General features: G+C 39.6%; 1 long non-coding RNA gene across 1 annotated transcript; it reads left to right on the top strand.

The window, feature by feature from the left end:
* The first annotated feature begins 12,099 nt into the window (after positions 1-12,099).
* LOC308188575 lies at positions 12,100-25,167 on the top strand. The gene is made up of 3 exons (XR_013945601.1): positions 12,100-12,187; positions 17,118-17,210; positions 23,218-25,167. It is a non-coding gene; the product is annotated as an uncharacterized lncRNA (long non-coding RNA).
* The last annotated feature ends 226 nt before the right edge of the window (positions 25,168-25,393 follow it).

Here is a 25,393-nt window from a genome sequence, read left to right as displayed (position 1 = left end):
AAAACTAGATATGCAAAAGAAAGACTGCTGAAAATTGACTAAGATTATCAAGAAAGTAGGTCCTATATTTTCTGGCTGTCAAGCCTGGAACTCTTTCCTGAAAAGACAGGCAGTAAGTAATTTTTAAATGTTTCTCTAGGGATCTTCTTTAAGATTGTGTAAGACCCTTTTCTAAGTCTGCATCCTGCCTAATTTCTGGCGGAGACTTGAACCCATGTCTCCTGCAGCTCAGGAATTGTCCTAACTCACATTATCTCTATTTTTTGGCACATATCTCTCAGTCTGTCCTGCTGAAAACTTTCCACAGCTGTATCATGAAATGAAAATATATGGAAGGACATACTAGCCTTGGTAAGCTCTGGCTTTGTTGCAGAGAAACTCACAGAACAGGCCAGCAAATTTTTGCAGAACAAGTTTTGGTGTGAAAACTCAATGCTCTATAAACAAGTCCCCTTGCAAAAGCAGGATCTACCTGAGCATGGTTAGTGGTTCAGGCACTGGTAACCTTCACCGATAGCAATGTAGCTGATGTACTCCTTTGCCTACCTCTGAGTGTCCTAACCACCTCTCTTTCTAAGTTTTCTTGAATGCCTCATTATATTCTTCTTTTGCCCACAAGATATTAGCCCATCCGAGGGATGTATGTGTGTGTATGTGTATACATCTCATATTTTCTTCTTTTTTTTTTTTTTAAAAAAAAAAAAAGGAAAAAGAATCTGATGTGAGAGGAAAGTAGATGAACAATCTGGTGCGGAATACAGTGTATGTTTATAGCCAACCATGTTTGACTGTTGCTCCAATAATCTGTCTTGTGCAGATTTTCTTGTAGAAATAAATCCCTTCACTGGTTCTCATTCTAGTTCTTCATATAGTATAAGGACATGCCCTAGTCTGATATGAAATCTTTGAACTTCTCAGTTGCACCTCCTATTACTCAGGTAGTGAAGATGCAAGGTTCCACTCTACAGCCCTCGTGAGTCCTACTGTGACAATTTCTGCAAGGGCTTCCAATTGTGCATGTGCTCTTAGGAGAAGAGGCTGAGCTGGTGTGGCTCTCTTGGGCTCCACCTTGCCTAACTCCTTGTCACAAACCAGAGGCAACCCTAAATGACTCGGGGGAAGGTATAAGGAATCCTCCTTCAGTCTGACCCTGAGGAAAGAGGACCACATTTTGCCTCCAATATTACTGAAAAATAGTTGAAACTCTGAAGCAGGAAGGTAATTAGTTCTCTGAAATTGCTGCCTTTTTAATGTTTTTGAGCATTTTTAAATCTAAAGAGGTGTCTAACTCTCTACTGAGTCCTGCTGGATTCACTATGTCATGTGGTCAGGTTTTTCACATGTTAATTGTGTGAAAGTGTGTCTCCATTTTTATGAATTTTGCAAAATGCTTACTTTTTTTGTGAAATGTCTCTTTGTTCTTGCATTATGATAAAGAGGGGAGGAATAAAAGTACCTCGTCTATCTTTTCTGTCCTGCCCCTAATTCCTCTACTTTTGATCATTTCCTCTTTTATTCATTTCATCTCATCTCTTAGGTAAACAGTCCAATTCTGTTCCATTTTGTTTCATTTCTGAGGTTTTCCATGCCCCTAATTATTCTCATCACCCATCTCTGAACTCTTTTTCTATCTGCTATATCCTTTTTTGACATTTTAGGTGCAAATTGTTGCAGGTGCAATTTAGATCACTTAGATGTCCAAGTCCCTGACTTATGGATGCAATCAGGGACTCAGACATCTAAGTAACTAGATTGCAGACACAAATAATTACATTGCAAAATGTGTCTGCAAGTTCTGTGCCCATGAGAAATGTTTAAAGCTAGACTAAAGATCAGAGCCTTAATCACAAGCAAAATATCGCCACTACTCTTTAAAAGAAAAATGGACTCCCTCTCCTATTGGAACAAGGTACTTTCACAGAAAAAAAAAAAAAGAAACTCTTACTACATACAGTCATATTATAAGTATAATGATGAATAGAATAATCAGTTAGGAAGACATGGAGCAGCACCACAATGTCTGAAGATCTTACTGGGAGAGAAGAGCACATGTGGCCTGAGTTTCCATGATAACTGACATTTATTGTTTGCATGTTTCCATCTCTAAAGATGACACTTGACTTTGTTTCCCTTGTAGCACTGAAAAATTTCTTACGTTTGTCCAAAAGAGGAAGGTCTAAGAGACTTTGTCCATGTCCATGACCCAACATTTTAGAAAATTCAGTCTAAAATTATTGAAAAAATAGGCACAGAACAAGACTTAATCATTCCTTCTCCTTGTGAATTAAATATATTTCTAGGACAAGGATTCAGCAGACTGCAAAACTGAGATCATGTTGTTAGGTGGTGCTGGTGGAAAAGCTGAAGAGTGAGCTGATTTTTTGTAAGAAACAACAATATTTGAAGGAGAACTTTATTTCCTAGGTTTTTTATATTCCTTGAAACAAAAGTTTTTGTTGTCAATTGAAAAAATGGAGCTTCTCTTTCAAATGTATGACAAGAAGTTCTCATGCTTTTCTGCTATTTCTTCTGAAAAGTAAAAAAAAAACCACCAACAGAAAAAAATTTATCTTTGATAAAGGTTTATAATATTCAAAATTAATGGGAAAAACCTGTTTCATTTCTTTTCATTTAACTTTCTTACTGATTTTGGGTTACAACTACGTTGGAAAAGAAAACAAAAGATAATAAATAGCAATAAACAAATACTTAAAATAGGAATCGGGATTCTAGAATTAGATGTAGTGGTTAAGTTTCATTTTAATTTCATTTCATTAAGTTTCAATTTCGAAAATTAAGTTTCAAATTCAAAATCATTAAGTTTCAATTTAATTTCATTTTAATCAGTAGACATACATAAATTCCAAAATATTCTGGACCTGTAATGCTACTCTCTCCTGTAGACTATGAGCAGTGGAAGAGGAGAGGAAAGCTGGCAGGGTAAATGTGTAATAGTTTGTGGGCAATTTCAGCCAGCTTTCTCTTCCTGCCCTCCCAAGTGCTATTTTAATTCCTGGTGTATGTCAGTCCTCTGTCTGCTGCAGTCCCACTTGTCTGCCTCCTGCCAGCCAGCATTTCTAACTAATGGATTTTGGTTATCTTATGAGGCTTATTAGATGAGGCTATTGGCTAGATATTACCGCCAAACCTTAGTATGGGCAAGAGAAAAATAAGTCAATTCCCAGTAGGAAATAAACTTCAGATCTCACCAAGCGTGCTTATAGTACAATTTATTCCATTCCGTAAAGGAGATTATATTCTCAAGAGTATTTCTCACTTAGCTCAATGCCATATTATTTACTAATGGGTCCACATTTCAGATAACCTTGAAGAATTATTTATCCTTAACTATGTGCTTCTTGTTACACACATAAGAGGACTTACACACAGAGGAATCACTTAACTTTAATTAGACAGGCCATATTAAGTCCCTGAAAATGAGCATTCTATCTATAATTGCTTAAATATTTAATCAGCTCCCAATCAGAAATCCTGTTTGGATAGGCACCCACAATCCTATCTTCTTCTCACTGAAGACAATGAGAAAACTCCAAGTAATTTCAAAGGAAGCAGGAACAAACTCAGTGCAAACACAAAGGATTTTTTAAATTAAAGCAAATAAGCTCATGGAAAGGAAGAAAAACTGCACGGGCATTTTCAGTGCACTTTCAGAGTGCAATATCCCTCTGAAACTAACCAAGTCAGTGAGTTAGGCTAACTGGTTTGACTTTGAACTTGGGCAGAAGGAGAAGCAAGAAGTACCCGAGAGGCAGAAGTTGATGTCAATTGACTCTGAGCCCTACAGCTGATTCTTGTGCTTGGTTGGTCAGAGCTCTGGAAGTTTAAGCTACTCTGCATGACTTTCCAGTAATGGAGCAATGAAAATAAAGACCTCTATTTCCATAGGTGGAGCAAGGTAGGGTAAAAGTGTCATTAGTATCACAAGACCGGGACCCAGCAACTTGGAGGCAGCAAGCATTAGCTTTAACAATCATGTCCTACTTGAGATGGGTGCAGCTGTGTGGGTGCGACCTCCTCTGCTCTGCTCAAGATATGTAGTGTGTGGTCCCTCTGTGGCTCCAGATGCCATTTTTGATGTTGCACTAGGATGGTGGGCTACAGAAAGGTCTTACAGACCATGCTGGTCTTAGCTGTCAGCTGAGAGGGAGCCTGTTCTCTCACCTACTTGCTGAGATGTGTGGTTGTCTGTGTCCTACTGGGGACATAATATCTGCAGTATGTGCAGTAAACATTGCATGAATAGCTTTGCACAGCTAGAAGGACCTGCTGCTATAAATGCTCTTATGCCTGTGCAGGCTCTCCACATATTGACCTCTTCCTTCCTTTCATTACTGTGGCACTGAGGAGTCCAAACTGATGTTCAGGGTCACAGCCTTAGTGCACAAAGATGATCCTTTGGAACTCACATACAGAGCAGGCAAGGGCTGTGTGAAAATTCAGTCACGGTGGCTTTTGGTAGATATTGAAAGTCTGATTTTAATGTGTTCAGAGAGAGAATTTCACTGAGAGGCTGTAGCACTTCTAGGACTGTGATGTTGAAGGCATTATGGATTGTTAATGAATAGGTAGAAATTTAGACCTTGCAAGCAGTGGTTGCCAACCAGTGTTCACTTCATCCCTCCACTGCTGTCCTACTCTCCCCATCCAAGTACCTCCCTCACTGCTGTAGATACCATATTTCTCTAGCAACTATGACTGAAAGCCATTTTGAAATGCATAAGGGACAAGAAGGTGAACTGAAGTAGTCACTGTGGATTTATGAAGAGGAAGTCATGATCAACCAAGCTGATAGCCTTCTGTGCTCAAATAGAAGCTTGTGGATGAGGAGAGTAGTAATGGATGTTGCTTATCTTGAGTTTAGGAAATCTTTCAACAATTTGTCTCATAACAAAGACAAATTGATAAAGTATGGATTAGGTAAGTAGACAGTGGAGTGAACTGATTTTCCTTCCTAATTCCTAATTGTGCAGACAGCCAGTGTCCTTAAGCCATGGCCTGTGCTGGGTGGAGAGGTCATGAGGTGTCTGGCAGTCTGTAAATCTGAACGACTCTGGAAGGATGTTTATAGGGGGTAGAAGCTCCATCAGATGACATCACAGACAGCAGTAAGCCAAGGGTAGCTGGATGATAAGCCTGTCTTGTCTTGTTATTACAGGCTTGATGGGGCTTTGAGCAACCTGCTCTAATGGGCAGGGTTGGAACTGGGCAGGGGGGCTGGAACTGGGTGATCTTCATGGTCCCTTCTAACCCAAAGCATTCTGTGATTCTGTGATATTCTGCAGGCAGAATGCTCCTTAGACTTCCCCAATTCAGGGCACCTCTTTGTCCAGAGTCTCGTGTGTCTTCTACAATCACATCTGTTTTCACGGTACTTTCAAAGGTGGTAATGTATGCTAGATATTTCACTTGAATGTTGATTTCTGGCTTTTTTGTGCCATTGGCAAACATTAAGAACTGAATAGTTTTGGTGTTAACCCATGGAAGAATTAATCTCAATTATTTTCTAATATCTTTATTCAAGATCAAATCCTGGATCAGAAATTTTTCACTTTTAACATCACATATATATATAAATATAAATATTCATTAAAAGTTATTTCATTAACACTTTTATGACACAGTCTGTAGACTCACACAAGAAAAGCATGAGGTTGAGATTTAGCTTCTTGTTCTGTAGAGACAATCTACTCCTTCATTCAACCTACCTGTGACTTAACACATGCTTATCTACATACACAGGCTGGAAACAGAAATCTAGAGTAGGCCACAATAATTTTGCCCTAGAAATGTATATTTTACACTTTGACCATAAAATAAGTAAGAATGAATGGAAATCTACATAGCAGGCATCTAAAATTAATTGAGGTTCCCTCCTACCTCACTTTCCCCCCAAATGGCTATTTCTCTCTCAGGAAGAAACATCTTTCTATGCCTTCTATTCATCCAAATGGCTTCAAACACCTGACTGTACTTTTCTATGCATTTCAAACATAGTCAGTCTTTGAAACAACCTTCTGAAGACCTGTTGAGGTTTTGATGGATGTGTGGCAAAGCTGTGGGCAGAGCTATGTGGAAAGTAGAGTTTTTTTGTTTGTTTTCTCCCAAATTTACAAGCACAATTTTGAATATAACTATTGATTTCATTGATTTAACAAATCTCAAAAGATTTTGTATTATATTAATTGTTTTTATGTCTCTAAGAAAGTTGCGGGGAGCTGTGGGTTGGCCTCTTCTTGCAGATAACTAGTGATAGGACTCGAGGGAATGGCCTTAGGTTGTGCCAGGGGAGGTTCAGGTTGGAAATGAGGAGACATTTCTTCTCAGAAAGAGCAGTCAGGCATTGGAACAATTTGGCCAGGGACGTGGTGGTGTCACCATCCCTGGGGGTGTTCAAGGAAAGGTTGGATGTGGTGCTTAGGGACATGGTTTAGTGGGTGACATTGGTGGTAGGGGAATGGTTGGACCAGATGATCTTGGAGGTCTTTTCCAACCCTAATGATTCCTATGATTCTGTTCTATACTACCATTTACTTAATATCAGAGAATAGTAGAACTATAGAATGGCTCGAGTTGGAAGGGACCTTAAAGATCACCTGGTTCCAGCCCCATGCAATGGGCAGGGATGCCACCCACTAGATCAGGCTGTCCAGAGCCTCATCCAACATGGCCTAGAACACCTCCAGGGATGGGGCATCCACAACCCCTCTGGGAAACCTGTTCCAGTGACTCACTGCCCTCTGAGTGAACAGTTTCCTCCTAACATCTAATCCGAATCTCCTCTATTTTAGTTTAAAACCATTCCCCCTTGTCCTATCATTATCTACTCAAGTATAAAGTTGCTCTCCTTTTTTATAAGACCACTTTTAAATATTGAAAGGCTGCAATGAAGTCTCCCTGGAGCCTTCTCTTCTTCAGGTTGAATATTCCCAGATTTCTCAGCTTTTCTTCATAGGAGAGGTGCTCCAGCCCTCTGATCATTTTCATGGCCCTCCTTTCGACCTGCTCTAACAGCTCCACATCCTTCTTGTGCTGGGGCCCCAAACCTGGATGCAGCACTCCAAGCGGGGCCTCATGAGGGCAGAATAGAGGGGGGCAATCACCTCCCTCCACCTGCTGGCCGCTCCACTGTTGATGCAGCCCAGGATGCAGGTGGCCTTCTTGGCTGCAAGCACTCACTGCCGGCTCATGTTGAGCTTTTTGTCCACCAGAACTCCCAAGTCCTTCTCTGCAGGACTGCTCTCTATGAGTTGTTCCCCCAGTCTGTGCTCATGTCTGGGATTGCCCCAACCCAGGTGCAGCACCTTGCACGTGGCCTTGTTGAACCTCATTAGGTTCACGTGGGCCCACTTCTCCCACTTCTGTCCCTTTGGATGGCATCCCTTCCTTCCATTGTATTGACTGCACCACTCATCTTGGGGTCATCTGCAAACTTGCTGAGGGCACACTCTATCCCACTGTCTATGTCACTGATAAAGATATTAAAGAGCACTGGTCCCAGAACAGACCCCTGAGTGACACTACTTGTTACTGGCCTCCACCTGGACTTAGAGCCATTGACCACCAGTCTTTGGGTGCAGCCTTCAAGCCAATTCCTTATCCTCTGAATGGTCCACCCATCAAATCCGTATCTCTCCAATTTGGAGATCAGGATGTCATGTGGGATCGTGTCAAAGGCCTTGCAGAAGTCCAGGTAGATAACATTGATCAGTCTTCCCTTGACAACTGATGCCATCACTCCATCACAGAACACCACCAGATTGGTAAGGCATGATGATTGCCCTTGTTGAAGCCATGCTGGCTGTCCCAAATCACCTCCTTGTCCTGCATGTGTCTTGACATTTCTTCTAGGAGGATCTCTTCCAGGATCTTCCCAGGCACAGAGGTGAGGCTCACAGGTCTGTAGTTCCCTGGGTCGTCCTTTCTACCCTTTTTCAAAATGGGAGTGATGTTTCCCTTTTTCCAGTCACCAGGGACTTCACCTGACTAAGTATGTTTAACAGTTTCATTGTATTCCCTAGCCAAAGAGCTTATTTTATTATTTATTTATGTATTTATTTATTTTTAATATTACTGAAAGAAGATTCCTAACAGCTTGATGCCTTTACAAAGTACAGGACTTGAGTCCTCATTTCCTCATCTCCTCTTTGTGAAGTGGAAATATTGTTGGTCTTAGCTCCCTCTTTTTTCCTCCCCTTTTATCTCCGCTGTTTAATATTTTCGGTCTCTTCAAGGTCTGTTTTAGTCCTCACTGCTCAAACTAGGTACACTCTACTGTTTACCATTACTTGGTGTCAGTTCCTAGCTTGGCAGCTCACCAGGTTCTTCGGTTCTTGCCCACACTTTTGCCTTGCAAGGACAAGGTCATATCCAAAGCTTTCCTGCTTCTTGATCTGCATGGATTTCATGGCCACAGAGATGGCAACGAAGGCTTCATAAAAATCTGTCAGATCATGAAGACTTCATAAGCACACATCACTGCTCTCAGAAATAATATTTGGCAAATTTCTTTAAAAGACCACAGAACTAAATTTCACATATTTTTATCTAATGCTTCAGAGGTAACTTGAAATTTTATAATCACCCTTCCTCAGAAGGTTGGAAGAAATCCCTTCAAACATTCATATAATTTCAGTCTGTCTTATGTTCAGTAAGGAATTTTTCTAAGGAAAATTTATAAAGGGTTTTTCATGGAGTCCTTAAAAGCAGAAGTCTGCAATTTACAATAATACCAGAAAACCAGGGACCTCAATTTTTGTGTTTTCCTGTCTGAGCATACAAGATATTACTGTGGTTTTTAGACTTTTCTTTTTTTTTTTTTTTTTAAATGAGTCATGGCTATACTTTGTAAACCTGGTCCTATTCAGATGAGGCCTGAGCCTTCTGTGCTTGATTACTCTCCCCCTAGTTAGAAGCCTTAGACTCCTTGCATATTCAGTGGCAAGAGGGAGGCAACATGAAGGGTGGCATAACCTCACCACCATCTACAGCACCCTGTGTAGGACTTTCTTTTCTTCATTGACTGTATTGAGACAACAGTGTCCACATGCCTAAACTGGACACCTGGGTCAGGTGGGATGAATTTTTACCCTTTAAAATCATTTAGCATTTTTGTGCCTTCATTCTCGCCTGGCTATGTAAGGAAGAAGGTAATGGGAAGGTTGTCTGATTCCCATCCTCAACTCAGCCCAAGAGAGCTGTAACCATTCCAGCCCTCTGGATCTGACCCCTTGACTTAGATCTCCTTCATCACAAAGTGGCTTGTTACTGCACTTGAAGCTGGCTGCAGTTTCGCAGAGTGGCATGTTGCTAGGAGTGTTGCTTCCTCCCCTCTCCCTGCTGTTGGCAGGTCTCTTCTGTGATGGTTTGGTTCCTTCATTCTTAGGGGGCTTCTTGCTGGCTGAGAGGCGGATGCTGCAAGCCTCCCCCTTCTGTAGGAACCCTCTTCAATGATAAGCCCTGTCTGACTGAGACTGCTAGTTTTTTTTTTTTTTTTTTTAATGGAGAAACATTTAAACAGTGGTTGCTGTGTTCAGGTTTAGACATGAAAGAGGCCCTGATCTGACTGAACCCACTTTAGGTGTGCAATTTCTTCTTTGTTGCTCTGAAAACAAAAGTCAGTGATGGAATATGTGTGTCTTGAGGTTCGGACAATGGCAGAGTAGAATGTCATGTTAGAAAAAGCAGTGAAATTCATCCCCGGCTATCTATCAGCCCTGTTTTGTCTCTAGTCCTCTGTCTCTTTATTGCATGGGGCTCTTATTAATGAATGCTTTTTTTTTTTTTTTCCTCATACCAACTCGGTTCTTTTTGTTTGGTGGTTTTGTGTTGGGAGAGGTAGGTTTTGTGTTTTTTCTTCTGAGTCATGCAGAGGTCTTGGCATTTTAAGCACTGTAAGGTTGAATTAGTGCTACAAAGGAAAGGTTTTGTGTCTCATTTACTTATGATGAACTCTTTTCTGCTCTGCAGAACCTATTTTGCCTGAAACATTTTTATTTTTTTTTAAATAGAGTAATATTTTAATCTTGTGCTTTGGGCCCTTTTAAACCTGATTCTATTTTGTGCTCCTATTATCCCAGTAACAGTCCAATTAGGAGTGGTTAAAAATCAAGATATTTATTTTAATTGCATGCTTATCTTTTGAGGCTATATTGCAGTAAATAAGGAACATTTGAACAAAAAAAACCTAACATTGCAACATGTCTTGTCACATTATACTTACCCTACACCTGATTTCAAATGTAAATTGCACAGCATTTAGCTCTAATGAAAATACTCTAGTGAAGGAAATTGTTAAGATTTTCTGGTGCTCCCCTAGGGGTAATATTAAAACCTCCATTACTAACATCTCACTCTGAGAAGACAAAATGTGCACTGAGAATACAAAAGCTCTGTTGGCATCTAAATGTGTGCCAATTAATTCGCAGTTACAGACCTGCAGATCTGTATGGAGATGTAAAAATAGGACCTGGGAAAGCTATTTAGATCCCTGTATAACAGGGCTCCTTGACCCTGGATTTCTAGTGTTAGTTTAATCATGGCATTCTGCTTTCTATTTATTTATATAGTTGCCTCAATGAACAAATTAATAATTATACAGCACATTGACAAACATGCCGAGTAATATTTGCCAGATTTTAAATTAATTTAATTCAAGGGCCACTTCATTTACAGGATTCATAGGCACATCAAGGAGTAGCTTTTGCTTCATTGCTATTCAGATTACACCAAGTTTTTTCATCGCTTTTCTCTCTCTTTTTTAGCTTTCTCCCCTCCCTTCACCAAGGAAGACAATTTAACTTGCTTTTCCAAATAGGTAGTTACTTTCAGGCAGGTGGAAGACAGGTAAATGATAGACAAACAGAAATGTAGATAAATGCATGGGTGACATACATTTAGAGAGATAATCATTTTTATTATGAAAAAATGAAAACAATTAGGTAGCACTAACACCTCATCTTTATTTTCCCATTACTTCCAATTTTCAATCTATCTCCTTTTGTTTTTCACCTGCAATTTACTTTGAAAATTATTTTAATTTCAAGTCTGTCTTGTGACTCAGTGGAGAAGTGTTTCCATGTTGAATATCAACTCAGTCACACAGAAGTGCCGTACTTTGTATTGTCTGTCAACAGAAACTTGATATTAGGACCAGCAACTGGCTTGAACTGCAGTATACTGAATTGCACCCACACCTGGGAAATGTATGCCCTATGACAGGCATGTCAAACTCCTTTTAGTGAAGATTGTGTCCTATGACCAGTGGGAAGGAGATGATCATCAATTTTTAAAAACACCCCCCTTGCTCCAACGTTGTCAAGTAAAAGAATATTCCAAGAATAGTACTGCTTTTATTTTCTAGTCATCTCTTGCTTTATTTTTTTCCCATTCCATTATTCTTTTGTAGGAAACAAGACAAATTGGTAAGTGAAAAAAAGATTTTTTTTTCCTTAAGAGGTGTCAGATTGCTATATTGGTCGGTACACAGCAGGGTTCTCTGCTAGAATTTATGAAATCTTGGAGATATTTCATAATTCTTCCATATTTAGAAGAACGGCAGTGCTGGGGAGATTAGTTCCCCCTCATTATACTTTTTCTACCTCACACGATCTATGTTTCCACCTACTTAACTGCAGTGCCACCTCCCTGAGATGCTGGCACTTACATACAGGTGTACATTCAGTGGTAGAATGTGACCCATGAAAGCCCCTTTCATTCCCTTTCTGATGTCACATAATTTGTACCAAAAAATCTCTTTCTCTACAAAGGACTGAGCCAGGCCCATGAGGCACTCCACTCGGCTGGTAGAGCAGCACGGCAGAACCTGACCTAACCTGACCTACCCTGTCCTCCCATTGTGTTCCCCTGACCCTCTGCTCCCCACAGCACCAGTGCTTCCAAAGAAAAACTCCACTGAGGCTGGGCATCCCGACCTTCGTTCCTGCGCTGAGCACCCACTGCACCTGTGTTAGTTGCAGAGTGCATATGAAATAGTCCCTTGGTTCCCAGACGCTTGGTACTTTGTTAATCAGAGTTAACTTAACCAGCTGTGTTTGCTCTCCTATTCTTAGGTGACTAGATCTAGCCGCAGGCATAGCAGAACTTTTAAGAACCAGATCCTCAAAGGCATAAAGTATGAATGCAACTAAGGAGAGCTGAGTCCTAAAAAGTATGGAGAAGGGATGCTCTATTATTATATTTAACTTCAAAGATGTAGCTAGATAGTGAAACTGAGGCCAATGGATGTGGTTCATCTCACCCAGCTTCCAGAGGGAGATTCAAACAGATACATGTGGTTGTCTATATGTGAGTGAGGTGCCTTGTCTTCCACAATGGATGCTGGAGAACTAGGACCTCATTTGGCTACCTAAACATAGGCCTTGAGAGCTGTTCCAGGCTCTCTAGGATGCTGAAGACCTCTGCGTGAGGCTGACACATGTGACAGAGGCCCTAGGGAGACACATGTCCTTTAGCACCTTGAGGCCAGGCAGCATATGCTACGGTAGCTCTAATACTTGTTTTGGGACAGCTGCATCCATGCTCCACTGACTAGATCTGCATGGACTGTACAGAGCACCACAGCCACCTATAAAGTCCTACATATTGGTGCCTAAAATGAGGTGCCCTAGCCTGGGGTGAAACCCACACTAAATATCTACTTGTAGGCAGAGACAGCCAGATGAAACTCATCTAGGGATGCCAACAAGGAGAAAAAGAATTAAAGGAAGAAAAATATAGTTGGCTCTTTTACCCCTGGCTCCACTGAAGGCTAAATTCAGAGGTGAGAGTCCCTCTTGCGAAGCATGGATCTGCCCGGAAAAGAGCAGTGTCCCAGAAACCATTTCAGGAGTGACCAAAGGGAATGGGATTGAATCTGACAGTGACATTTGAACCAAATGCTTATTTCTAATTTGTGTGAGGTCCAATAAAAGGAGGAATAAAGCAGCTAGTAGCAATTAAGGTAGGTAATATGGAGATAAAAGGAGCTTGTGAAGAAAACAGAAATATTTTTATACCTTTAACGTATATTGCATTTATGAAACTTGTGAGTAATCAATGGATTGTAAGGTTCTCCCCAGAAACAACAAGGAAATAGCTGTTCTTCATGTAAGACATTAACAGTCTCTGACTCTTACATCTGAACAACTTTTCATAGGTAAAATCACTTTAGCTGGCACGATTATCACTGTTCACTGCTGTATTCAGCATGCTGCTGAATGTGATAATGAGTGATGTCTTTTTTCCATCACTTCAATGCAGGTATGCAATTTATTCCGCCAGTAAACACTATTATAATGTAAAATTTATAATACAATATCTCTCAATGCCAGTCAGAGTGATGGTTTGAAGGAACTCGAATGTGTCTGTTATGTATCAGAGCAAACAAACCCTACATTAACAACAAAGTTGCTTACTTGGCAAAATGGTGCAGCTGGCTTGCTTTGCTTGCTGATATGCATATATTGACAGCAACACTGCCTACTGTATATCTTCACGGCCCCATATTCTCTCAGTCTTTCTATACAGTCCTCACAGTATTATAGGTACCAAAGGAAATGAGCAATGCGATGTCATGTATTAGGCTTTTGGAGCATTAGGTTTACCTTGTAACATCTGCACAGCTCAAACCCAAGGTCAAGCACAGCTAATGATCCTCGGTGTCATTAGCCAGACACACTCTCATATTACTCTTGCACATTTAAGTTGAAAATACAAATAAATACTTTCTGGTGTGTGTATGTGAGGGGGTAGTGTTCTTTCTTTCAAGAGCTTTTAGATGATATTCCAAATAATTTCTAATCATTTAAAAGCCTTTTAAAGAACAGGCTCTTCTTCCAATAATTGACAGGCAAGACAATACCAGAGGGGGAGGCGAGGTGGAGAGGGGCGGAGGTGTAGATTGCTCTATATAAAAGCCTCTAAATTATGTTGTCAAAATTATAGCAACATTTTTTTTTCCCCTCAAAAGCCTTAAAAGATCACACTCCTCCAGTCCCAGACTCCTGGCTTTTGTTTGTTTTGTGCATCCAGCCTAAAACTTCATGTCATGATATCTTGTGTAATTGGCAGCACTTGTTGAATTCAGAATCAGCCTAGGACCAGGGACCCAGAAATGTGACTGAAAACACTGTCTCCATTTTTTACACAGAACTATGAGAATGAAAATATGTGGCTGCTGCTGATGGGTACCTGTGGTGTGTAGGATAGATCCTGTGCTTTTCTCTTGTTTATTTCCCATTCTTTGTCAGATTTTCTTGCAAAAAAGAAATAAACTATCTGGAGATTGCACAGTACACAGGTGTGATTAAACACTTCTGCCAGTGGGGAAGCCTCTGACCACAGGATCTTTGATTGGGAATAGTGTCCAGTGAGACAGATGTTCAGTAACTTGCTAAATATACTGTAAAACTGATCAAGATTTGCTGGATTGCTCTCTTATGTCCATAATGAAGTTGCTTCCAAAGCAGGAGTCTCAATGACTTTTCATTTGAATTCAGACAGGTTCTTTATCATCAGCTTCTCAGTATCTCTTCCACGCTAGAAAAGTTCCTGAGGAACTATTTCTTTCTTTCTCTGTTAAGACTGAACATCCTGATGCCACGTTAGATGGCATCGACTGTTGCAGTAAACCTGTGAAATGACTAATGTAGCAGCTGTACTCCTGTTCATTCCACAGCTAAATAATGTAGTAGAAATAGAAGTTAGAAAATTTAATTAATTTGCTACTTGAAATCTTTTCAAGTATTATTTTCCAGAATTTTCTCCACAACATACCAAGCTTCAAATTATTTCTTGCTGCAGTCATCATGTCCCATAAGGTCTATATAGCTCAAGCATTTCAGAATGGAAGATAAGTTTTGAACATGACATGAAATGCTTGCTGTCCCATGTGCTGCATCGTTTATTATCACTCTCCCTTCATAAGATGGCTGTTAGACAATAAAGCTTCTACAAAATCTGTCTGCCCAGCCATCTGTCCTTCTCTACATCCCAAACACAGAACAAAGCTCAATAGCCTGTGCAATTTTCAGCTTTGGTTCATGGTGAGTGTCTTATTAAAGTGGGAAAACAAGCAGCCCTTCAGAAAAGGCTGGGAAAACAAGCAAATCCCTTCCACAAACAGGAGGGAGAGAGTGAGATGCTGTTTCAGCTTTTGGTGTTCAACTCTCTGCAACAGACATTGCATCTAGTAGTGCTTTATGGCATCTGTCTGCTGGAAAGGCAAATTAAAAATGGAAAGGTAAAAGCATGCTGTTGTCATCTGATGACATTTCAATAAAACCACAATATTTTCAATATTTTTAAGAAACCTTTCTAAGAGTAAACTATGTGCTTTTCAAAAACATACTACACGTGATCTGCATGAGCTGCAAGTCTTGATATTGTTGACAGGTAGATGAATAGACTGCAGTCACTCCTAGCTGCAAGACAAGGAAGAATTTGGTCTGGAAACCTGCTGAAGAGAGGGACTGTTTGTCACTCTTTGGAGCAATATGAACCAACCCCTCCCATCTGTGTTTGAGCTAAGCAAGCTACATGCTGGAATGTAGTCTAGCAAGCATATATAGGAAGGTGGCAGTAATTCCTACCATGCTGGGCATGCTGTCAGTCTGACTCCAGCTGCTGCAATGGAATTTGGCTAGGTACTGCCAGGTGTGGGGAGTCTTGGTAAATTACCTCCCCTCATTACATCTCAGCTTCCCCATTGGTGATCTGGAGATGACAGTAAAGGATCTATCATTTGCAAAGTGCTCTGTGATCTTTAGGAAGGGGATCTCATTTCAAGTCGAGCTTCTAAATCAGCCCAGAAATTGTACTGCAAATTAGAAAGGAGATTCTTTTGAGAACTGAAACCGAGTGGAGGAACTAAAAGCAGAAGTACTTTGTCTTCCCACAAGTCAAAATCAGAAACCAGGCTCTGCTGTTTGTCCTTTCTCTAAGTTTTACTACCAACTAATGATAATTAAAAGGCTTCACTTTAATCCACCAGGATTTACATCAGCATCCAAGTTAGCAGACCACTGTGTTAGTGAAGTTTTGCTGTTGACAGAGAAAGGACCAGAGTACTTGGTGGCTATGCTAGTAACATCTACCTGAGTATTAATGTGCTGTGGCTCTCTTTGATCATGGTAGTTTTCCTACTCTCACCCAACCTCTTCCCAAAGTGTCCTGCAGCCTTCTTTAGTAACCAGGTCCATGCTGGAGTCAGAGACAATGAGGTAATAAAACAACAGTAATTATATTGCTGAATATATGAATTTTCCTAATTTCTCTCCTCTCTTTTTCTGATTTGAATTTTGTATGTGTGACATTTTGTATAAGAAAGGTTTTTATCATTTCAAGGGAATTAAGGAAAAAATAAAGAATTAGAATTACTGGGAGATCCTACAGGAGAATATTACAAAAATGCTAGGACACATCAGGTGTCACATCACATCACCTTTCACATAAGGTGAAAAGCCACCTGGGAGAAATCAATGTCCTTTGGCAAGGATACAGTCAAAAGAAAGTAGCATGCCAAAAGCTAGGAGTTGATTAGCTTGGAAACATAAATTAGACAATGTATTTAAAAATGTATTTGATCTAAAGACCAGAGCACTTCTCCTGTGAAGGCAGGCTGAGGGAGTTGGGGTTGTTCAGCCTGGAGAAGAGAAGGCTCCAGGGAGACCTTATAGCAGCCTTCCAGTACCTAAAGGACACCTACAGGACAGCTGAGGTGGGACTCTTTTTCAGGGATTGTAGTGATAGGACAATGGCTTTAAACAAACAGAGAGTAGATTTAGATTAGATATTGGAAAGAAATTACTCAGAGGGTGGTGAGGCACTGGCACTGGCTGCCCAGAGAAGCTGTGGATGCCCCATCCCTGGAGGTGCTCAAGGCCAGGCTGGATGGGGCTTTGGGCAACCTGGTCTGGTGGGAGGTGTCCCTGCCCAGGGCAGGGGGTTGGAACTGGGCAGACTTTAAGGTCCCTTCCAACCCAACCCATTCTGTGATTCTCCCCTCCCCTTAGGTACACCTGTGCACACACACACACGCATGTACACACTTGTACATTTTCTGGGACTACAGAGGATGATTTTTATCTACTCTTTTTGAGAACTGTGCCTCAGATTTCTTCTATGCTGACCCAGAACTTGTAAGACCACGCTGTGTGCACAGAGATGCTGTCTACAGGCCCCTGTCCATAAAGGTAAATAAATCCCATTATTTTGGTCAAGGCTATTGATTCTTTTCTAGCTTCTTTCAACAATGATCCTAATCTAATGGTCACATGCTAATTTGCTGCTGTCAAATCCAGCAATTTTTAAAGGGCATGTAATAGGCTGTGATTCATTGTTGCTGTCGTCTCATCTACCTGCTCTATTTTATGCACACAGTGACAGAAGGTACTGAGAAGTTTAATGGAATTTAACCACGTATATTGGTTTTGTTTATAATTACTAATATACATAGCATTTCACAGATAAATAGTGCCATGCCATGTGAAATTATTGCCTGGTATGTGACTAAGAAATCAGTCTTGAATAGTAGTGAATTTCTGGCCAATTCTAAGAGCTCCTTCTTCATGAGTGGCAGAGTTGATCTTGATATACCTGACACACTGGATGCAGACATCATTTGTCTTCCCCTTATTCTATCCCCCTTCCCCCTCAAAGCCAAAGCAGTCCTTAGTTGCCACTTAGAAGCAGAATTAATATCACATTGTGACTGATCCAGGAATGAGAGCCAGAACTTTTAAGCCTGTTTATGCCTACTTAAGTGCCAAGATAACAAAACATTTTTCCTAAAATGCAGAAAAAATATTTTCTTATGCTCAGATGTCTCAAGAATCACCCTGCTATCTGTAAAATAGTTTGTCATAAATCTATGTAGATTGGTAACTCTCAATCCATCAGGTGGTTCCCTGCTCCCAGCAAAGTGTCATGAGTATCTGCAAATAATGAGTTATGATGGAGAAAGGAGTTTCTTTATTATGAGAGTGCCTCTAACATGGTGCTATAATCATATGTGCAGGGTTACCAAATAATTTGCCTTTGCAGTAACTCTTATGACAGTAAGTGCCAAAGGAGTAATAATTTGTCTGCTACCTATGGTAAACTGTTGTCAAACAGATAACCTGTCTGCATATTCAGAACCAGCATCTCCTGCTGTTCAACTCTATGGACAATGGGGTTTTAATCACTGAGGCACTTACAATAGAATATAGGTTCAGACTGTGCATGGAGGTGCTCTAGTACTGGTAGAAAGGCAGTAACTGCTCTCTGAATAGCACTTACACTGTGTTAGCTATTGGAGGCAAGTGGTTTCTTTTTCTTTGCAAGAACATCACTTTCCTGTGCCATAAATCTTGTTCGTGATTTATACTTTGGTGCTTCATTTCTTTTTTTCCCTTTTTTATTTTTTGTTTTCAATGTATTTCTTAAATAAACCAATTGCAAGTTATTTTCTTGTCACTGGAGATGGAGAAATGTGAGTTAACTCTCACCCATTAGCTCTGAAATAAATAAGGTCTTCCATCAGAAGTAATAAAGTGAGTCAAACTCAATGCCACATTAAATCACTTGAAAGCTTTTGAAACGATTAACCAGCAGGGTGAGCTGTTTCTTTAGTAAGAATCACCTGCTGGTCAAGATGAGAAGAGGACTTCTACCTTTCTCTTCCTTAGACAAGGAATTTATGTACAAAATAAATCTAAATAAATACTACATACGACACGATTACCTATGATTTGGTAAGATTATAAGCACCTTGAGACTCCACCATAAAAAATCACTGCTTGTTGCCCAATAAAAGGCTTTTGTTAAAACTGTAACCTCATGCTATTTACTGAGTAGGAGGCAAACAGAGAATTCCAGTAGTTAATTACTCCACTTGCCTGCTTTATGCCCCCTTTGCTCATTGTCTGGCTGGCAGCTCATTTGACCTCATTTGGGAAGAGCTGGAGCACAAACTTGGCTTGATGCAATGGAGCTTGTAATTAGACACCTCTTCCCAGAGCCAGGTGTCTCTGCAACAGTACCAGTAAAGCAAGACTCATGTATAAATGCTGTGGAAAGCTGGGCTGGAGAAAACATCTTTGCCAGACTCTCCTTCAGCTGCATTGATAGTGGAGAGAATTCAGCCTTGCTTTACAGTTTCAGCTCTTAAGATCCCCTGAATCAGGTGGATTTACTATGCATTAGCACCATTGATGACTGAGTAGGCATAGTGTATCTTGAGAAAGCTTGGTGGTTGAGAGTCATGCAGTCCAGTTTCCAGAAAGTCCAGTCCACTTCCTTAACCACCACATGTATCATACACCTAGATGTGGATTTTAGATAGAGGACATTGGCCTTTCCCACCTGTATTTGTCATTCATTATTAATATGATGGTCTTTCTCATACATGCAATTGATACCCTCTCACTCCAGACATGGTTGCACTCCTTGCATCTGTGAAACACCTACTAAAGTTTTCATTTGTTGAAGAGCTTCACAAGAAGCACAAAGCATATTTTTGGCTGAACTGAAAGTAGGAGGGTCTCCAGGAGTGGTTAAGATATGGAAGATGTGGATAGATCCTTCTCTGGTGTCTTGCTCCCCCATTATGGGCAGTTAGCTTGGGACTGCAAGGAGCCTGATCACCAGCACAACCTTGTGTCTGGTTATCTGGAAGGACTCTGCCATGGGAGCTGCACTGGAACTGCTTGTGAAGCCCATTTTATTCAAGAGCCAACATTTAGCCCCTTCTAACTTATATCTACAAAAACAGTGTGGTTCAGTAATCCTTGTTTTCATCACTGAGTCATGGTAAGTTGATATCCATAGCACTGTAATCCACAGAACACATGGACATCAAAACTGTATCTTGATTTCTTTAAACTTTTATTTTATTTTATTTTATTTTATTTTATTTTATTTTATTTTATTTTATTTTATTTTATTTTATTTTATTTTATTTTATTTTATTTTATTCAGAAAGTTATGCTTTTAATTCACTTAATACTTCTAAACTAACTTTGGAACTAACTTCTGGGTGTCAGATGCAGCTAGACAAATATTCTTCAAATACTCTAGTGAATGAATATTGCTGTGGTTCATTTAATTCAACAGGTAATTTTTTACTTTGCAGTTTTCAGTCATCTCTGTGGCTCGTAAAATGAGGCTTAATGGGTAAATAAACTGCTGGATGAAAACCGTATTCATCAAGGGTCAGGTTCTTTGGCCATTGTTCATATCAAATAGGAACTTTGCTACATAAGACACTAAATTCCCCAGATTTAGCTGTGCATTGGAATTTCATCCAGTCTGGTGGCATTTACTCTGTGGCACATGAACTTTCCTAGTGTTCACTTACATCTATCTATATTTGCTGGGTATGTCCTGGCTACATTTTTAAATAAGGGTCACAGCCAAGGCCTCTTCCATCCATTTATAGTCCTGTATGAGAGAAATTAAACACTATGTAAGCCTTGGCAACTAACGTTTCCAGAACATTCTGGCATAACCAGTATTTTACCTTTTGGAGGTGAAGGACTACCAAATGATGAACATTATTAATCAAATTTTCATGCTTCATTGAAAAAAATTTCAGAAGGGGAATATGTTCAAATATTTTTTTCTGTGATACAGTTTCAAAGATTTGTTAAATTCATTCAAAAATTCATTCAAAAATATTAACCTAAATAGCAATTAATTTCTGAATTCTTTATTTTTTACCATTTCAGAAGATGAATTTCTAGGTTCTAAGCAATGATTTCATGTTTATATCTGCATTTTCTTTATGACAGTTTTATAAAGGATTTTGTTTTTACACATTAATTGTTTGGTGTTTTTTTTAAAGCAGTTTGTATGATACAGTTTCATCTCAGATGATCAACATTATAATTATCACCTAAAGTTTAGCCTCAGCAGCAGTACCAATATAGAACATTACATTCTGAATGCTCACTTTAAATTATAACCATTTTGACAGCTGTGCAGCTTCGCATTATCTGAGGAAGGTAAATGTATAGGGTATTCAAATGTGAGTGTTGATGTTTTTTCAGCCCAGTCACTTAGAAACTAAGCTTCTTCTCAAGCATGAACTGAACTGTTTTGCTGTATGTTCTATATTATATACCTTTGCTCCATTGTATAGCACTGTCTGTATTTCTAGAAAGCTAACACATAAATGGGCACTTCCTACTGCTCTCAGGTACTATAGCAGTTCACTTTACTTTGTGTTATGGCAGTGAAACCTCTGTAGGAACTATGACTTCTGAGGAGAGCAAATGAAAGGAACAGCACTTTTCATGACTCATACAATGATCATATTATTGTGCTAGCTGAGATCAAATTGCTATTGCTTTTGAATATACTGGGATGTATTGCACCTTCCCAGTTAAAAAAAAATCACATCAGAGGTGTTTAGCATAGTTGTAGAGAGATTTCTGGCTCTCTGGGTGAAACAGCTGATATACCAAAGCAGGTAATATTATTAACTGTTTTATCTTTGACAGACACTTCATAAGTCTGGGCTGATCAAACCTAGTCTGGTTTGTTGGCTAGGAATCTTTTCACCTCTAAAGGAATTTACAGTACTGAAGCCAATACTTTGAGAGATGCCTCTGCCCAGTTTGCTCCTTTGAGGCTAGTCAGGTGGCTGAGAGGAAAAGTATATGCCTTCCAGGCTTGGCAGACAGGTGAGAGAGGCTATTTCTTGTCCAAGTGTACCTGTCAAGAAGTGACCCATAACCTTGGCTTTAGGAAGCATTGAGTGAATACCGCCAGGTTTATTTTACTGGGTAGGCATATGGCTATGCTTCAATTATTTAAAGCTGCTGCTTGCTGGGACCCTTGGAGACTTTTCAGTGGACTAACACTAGGCTATGACTGTGCCTGTCCATCTCTGTAGATCTTCTCTGACTGTTTTTGGTTCCTTATTTCATTGCCTTTTAGTTCCTTTTTTTGTTGTCTGCTAAAATGAAGGGACTTGGTAGAGTGGTATAAAATTGGAAGCTTGAACTTTATTTTCCTTCTACAAAGAGGGAATTTTCTGTTTTCTTCACCAGGGAAGCCAATGTTTACAGTTGACTAGTGGAAAAGGTCAGTTCTAATCAAAGATGTGAGGCATTAATATATGGAAGGACTAGATTGTGGAAGAGGATGAAGGATGGGAAAAAAGAAAATTGTGCCAACAGAAATTGTTTCAATCGCTTCATGTGCCCTAAAGAGTCCTGCATAAGCTTAAATATGGGAGGGCAGGAAGAGAGCAGGGAGAAAGATTTATGGACTTAGTGCTCAGGCTCCACAACACCTAATACCAAATACTGAATTCATGTTTCAAGTGTTCATTCTACATGTGTGAGGGTGGGAAACTTCAACACTTGATAAACTTCAGGGACATGCAGTAATAAAGTCTCAATTCTCTTTGTGTCTGAAACAATTGATTCAGCCTTCTGAATCCATCCTGGCCAATAGAAACACTGGATTTTTGGAGGTTGAATCACCTACTGTTTTATGCAACACTACTGTTTGCCACTGGAGTCTTTCCACTGTATTAAATTCAGTGTATTTGTCTCTTTGTATCACTACAATTGGTGAAATACAGTGCCTGGACTGGTGAGCTGTGAGCCTGATTTTCTGCTCCATTTTGCTGCTTTTTGTTATTTTCTCCTCTACTGACTACAGCAACACAAAGATTCAGCAGCTTCAGTCCAATGGACAAATTTTGCTTTTGAGAACATATTTGTATTTTGATAAAAGCAGAGGTATTTGGATGAAGGCAAGTGTCACTGACAAGACATGGTCCAGTAAGTTGTATCTCTGACATAGCAGTAGGAAGGAAGCAGTAATAACAACTTAGTTTTTTGGCTGTTGTTACCAAGTCAGTGCTGCTTGATCTGTTGCAACAGTGTTCAGCTCTAGACACAGGCCTGAGGTGAGATGAATCAGGAGGGCTAGTGAGCACCCTTGATGGAGCTAAAAGTTGTCTAAACAAAAGTTTATTGGAGACAGATGAATGCCTTAACAACTTGCTGGTCTCTGTGCTCTTCATAAAACACAGCTTGGCTGATGCATAATTGTATCCCCAGAAGTCTGTTTTCTCAAGTCTTAAAGGAAATAGTTGTCTTTTAATTTGTTAGTTATAGAATAGTCATTTTCTAAAGGCAATAAAACATTGTTTAAATAGAGTACCTCATTGATGCAAAAAGTGAACTATTTTTTTTTTTACAGCATTGCCTGTCTGATGGAAACCTCCAGAATGAATGGGCTTCTGTTCCTTGCTGCAAGCTGTTGCTATCATGTAGAGGAGCTATTGCTCTACCAGAAATCACGCCTAAGCCTATTATTCCAAGGAGACAATTTTGTTATAAAGAAGTGATTTGTTATTTTAAAGCCTCGAAAAACAAACACATAAAAAAGTGTTCATTTGGAGACATGGCAATAATTCTGGGTAGGAAGCTATGATGCTAGTTTACTTCATTTTGCTTTAGAGAAGGGTCCAGAATTTGGTGTGAACAACAAATCTATACAAAGGCATTTGTCAAGCTCAGCTAGTATCAGTGTGATGTCCTTGAGAGTAAACTGCTTCACCTCTAAACCTGCTCTGATTTGGAAGGAGAAGCTGCTGGTTTAAATCTAAAACATTGAGAAAGACAATGTGCAAACAAATAGCATTAGCTTTTAATGAAAATTCAGGAATATGCTGAAACAGGATGGAAGCACATACATAGTATTTTGACTTTGTCATTCAAAGGTGGGTTTTCCTGTATTGATGTGCTCCAAGATTTCAGTGCTTTTTCAGCATCTTATTGAAAATTTCAGACACTGTAAGGTACGTGGTCAATAGATGGCAGCAAGTCATTTAACCTGACTATTATCTCTTTTGGACAATGGTCTGAGCATAATCAATCATTACCTTCTCTTTTTAAGAAAATCCCCCTTTCTTCTCCACAGTCTTAAAAGATGAAAATATATATATAAACCAATGACAATTATTCATGTACATTATCAAACAAATACACAGTTACAGATATTTCGTGATTTTTTTTTTTTTAAATATTATTACTGGGCAGTTTCACCTTCAATTTTATTAAACCCAACAGATATAAACCCCTTTCAATGTAATCCAGAGTGATAAGAATTAGTGATTTCCCCAGGAAATGCGTTATCAAGGCACAGCTGAGGAGCTGGTGCCAGAGGAAACTCCTCCTACAACATATGCAGTTACCCCCATAATTACCTTATGTCTCCTCATGACAGTGAGTGAAACTGGCAGGAGCAGAAAGTTGGTGACATGAATTTACCAAATGAAGAAAAGAGCAATTGTTCTTTGAAGTACATGAACTGACAATAAAGTTACTCAGAGAAATATTCCTGCCAGAACTGTAGTAAGAACTCATGTTATTACCCAAACCAACTGCACTTCCAAAAGGAATTTTCATCTATTAGCTCTGTGTAGGAATTTCTACACCAGGGCTCTCTGCAGTCCTCGTCCTGGCTCTGACACTAGTGTCTAGTGCAGCCTTGAACACGGTTGGCAAGATCTCTTGATGAAGTCTGTAGGAACCTGTAAAGCAAATCGGTACATAACACACCACCCAGTCTTTCTCCTCTTTCTCCTCTCTTTATTTCTCCCTAATATTCCAATATGACTGTCTCAGAGCAAGAAATTCCTGTGAAGGAGGAGGAGGAAAAGGTGTGTTGGTTCTGCTATTAATCTCTTCCAAAGCTAATTGTGATTACAGTGGAAAATAATTATCTCCTCAGTGATGCTGCAACATCAAGCAACTTGGGAATCACTGCCAAACCTTGAAATGTTCTAGGACTACCTCTTTGCTGAGTGGTTAATGTTGTTCTCTTGTATCAGTTGATACATGCTTGATAATTATGCTAGCAGTATTGACACCTTTGAGTGGTCTTGTAGAAAATTAAGATTCATTTGAGAAAGGTTAGGTAATGTCACATTCTAAAACAAAAGCTGTGATGATAAAACCTTGAGTTTCATGGTTTACTTAATAAATTTGTTTAAGAGAAGTCCAAGAAGTAATTGTGTTTTACAACCTCATTTTATTATACACATGCATCTTGCTTTATAGGTATTTTATGGATTCAATACTTTAAGGACTAATAAAGCCAAGTAATGTAAAGAGCATTTGAAAACAGAACCAGCGTTTCCTTGCATACCTAAAGCAGCAGCTTTTCATCTGGAGATCTCAAGGCTTATTTTCAAACTTTAATTAAAATAAGGCCCTTGTGAGAAGAATAATTATTAATATGCTCATATTATCAATGTGTAAATGTGGTGATCAGTGGCATGAAGTCTGTTTGGAGGCCAGTAACTAGTGATGCACCCAAGGGGTCAATACTGGGTGCAGTCCTGTTGAATATCTTCATTAATGATCTGAAT

The sequence above is a fragment of the Anser brachyrhynchus genome (assembly GCF_964034855.1).
Source record: "Anser brachyrhynchus genome assembly, chromosome: 1".
Taxonomy (NCBI): Eukaryota; Metazoa; Chordata; class Aves; order Anseriformes; family Anatidae; genus Anser; species Anser brachyrhynchus.
Note: the sequence above shows the minus strand (reverse complement) of the source record. Positions and strands in the feature narration are given on the sequence as shown.